Raw genomic sequence first — 2220 nt, 5'->3', positions numbered from 1 at the left:
CCAAGTTAAAGGATCTCCCATGTGGTATCACCTGTCACACTGTGTCAAGGCATCAAAAGAAGAAAAAATCACCAAACTCAAGGACAAAGAGACGAAGACTCCGGTGAACGAAGAGAGAGGACTTACAAACCAGAAATACAAAAGGATGCTCGATATCAAGATCCAGAAGAAGAGGCTAACAATGCCACGAACACTTACGATGCTGGGAATGATGCCAGCAATGAACAGAGAAGAAGATTCAGTGTCATCAATCTGCAACACGTGCCTCTAATGAGGGGGTGAATATAGAATCCTCAACGATTACAACGTCTCTGGGAACTGTGACAACAACAAGGTTTAAACCATTTTGATATATATTGTAACCTATTGGCTAAGGAATAGTGCTGAAAATGAGGTAAATCTAATCCACCACTGTCCTTGGTCTTCTGTAGGGTTTTTAAACTAATACGTGGTGGTTTGTTTTTCCACAGAAATTTGGAGATGCATGAATCTAGTGACTTAAACCAAGTAGCAGATGGTTTTATGGGGATCATTGAGAACAAATAGTTAACTTTTGGTAGTATCATCATTTTAATGGTTGTAACTCTCCCCATAAGTGATATAGGTAAGGACTTCCAACGAGAGAGATCGTCCTCTACTCTCTTTACTAATTGCACATAATCCATCTGTACTTATCAGTTTAATATGTGATATGTCTATGCAAGGACTACATATTAAATGGATTTTTATCAATAGGAGTTGAAAAAGGAGCTTGCTCCGTTCACTCCAAGCATCGACCCGGTACTGCAGTGCCGCTGGGAACGGTGCGCTCTCCTCTGCTCTTGTGAAAAAGCTAACAGCGGTGCAGGATGGAAGTTTCTTTTAGTCTGCTGAGAAAAGAGAGTGAATGCGAAGTAGACTTTAACACGGCTCTGGGAGCGAGCCGAGTGCGGGCTAACCAGGAGAAATGCTTGAAAGAAACGCGACACCGAATGAGCGGTCAGAACAAAGCCTCAATACGGTGTTCCTGTGGTGTTTTTATAAAATGCGGTGAAAATAAAGGTGTGAATGCCCCATAGAAAACTAAAAGGTGGAGCGGAAGTGTTCGGCTGCAAGAAGGTGTGAATGTCCGACTATATTTGGTGAAAAGCAGGTGAAGCAAGGTCTGAATGCCCAACCTTACATAATCAAAAGCGAGATCAGAGGTTTTTGGCTGCAAGAAGGCCATAGTTTGCCAAAAGCGGGTAAGGTGCGAATGACCGACTAAATATCAACAAAAGTGGGGGCGGAGGTCTTCGGATGCAAGTGGGTGTGAATATCCCACCATACAAGTATGGTGGAGAGGAAGCTGTGAATGGCCGACCATAGTTTGCAAAAAGCGGGTGAGAAAAGGTGCGAATGTCCAACCATACATGATCGAAACAGGGTGTTTGGCTGCGACAAGGTGTGAATGTCCACCCATAATTAATGAAAAGCGGGCAACAAGTAGGTTCGAATGCCATACCATACATCATCAAAAGCAGGAGTGGATGTGTTTGGCTACAAGAATGTTTGAATGTCCGAGCATAGTTTGTAAAAAGCGGGTAAGAAAAGGTTCGAATGCCCGAACATACACCATCAAAAGAGGGAGCGGAGGTGTTCCGCTGTAAGACGGTGTGAATGTCCGACCATAGTTGGTAAAAAGTGGGTATGAAAAGGTGCGAATGCCCAAATTCGGCTGCAAAAAACTGTGTTCGGCTGCAAAAAGGTGTGAATGTTCGACTAAAGTTTGTAAAAAGCGGGTAAGACAAGGTGCGAATGCCTGACAATGTATGATCAAAAGCGGGAGCGGAGGTGTTCAGCTGCAAGAAGGTCTAAATGTCCATAATTAATTGCTAGAAAACATGAAAGAAAATTTTCGAAAATCAATCCGCACATGATCATAAGTGGGAGAGGAGGTGTTCAGCTGCAAGAAGGTGTGAATATCCTACCATAATTGCTGAAAAATGTGTTAGAAACGGTAAGAATCCCGGACCATACCTCATCAAAAGCTAGAGAGGTGGTGTTCGGCTACAAGTAGGTGTGAATGTCTGACTAAAGTTCAAATATATTAACAAAAGCGGGAGGAGAGGTCTTCGGATGAGTGGTTGAGAATTTCCAACCATAATCTATAAAATGCGGTGAAAAAAAAGGTGTGATAGAAACCTAAAAGGTGGAGCAGAAGTGTTCGGCTGCAAGAAGGTGTGAATGTCCATCTATAGT

At 43.0% G+C, this 2220-nt stretch overlaps 1 pseudogene; it reads left to right on the top strand.

The window, feature by feature from the left end:
* The first annotated feature begins 637 nt into the window (after positions 1-637).
* On the top strand, positions 638-814 carry LOC140287435 (U2 spliceosomal RNA; annotated as a pseudogene).
* Positions 815-2220: the final 1406 nt, after the last annotated feature.

Source organism: Leuresthes tenuis, unplaced genomic scaffold (assembly GCF_036924035.1).
Source record: "Leuresthes tenuis unplaced genomic scaffold, fLeuTen1.0.hap1 SCAF_134, whole genome shotgun sequence".
NCBI classification, from domain to species: Eukaryota; Metazoa; Chordata; class Actinopteri; order Atheriniformes; family Atherinopsidae; genus Leuresthes; species Leuresthes tenuis.
Note: the sequence above shows the minus strand (reverse complement) of the source record. Positions and strands in the feature narration are given on the sequence as shown.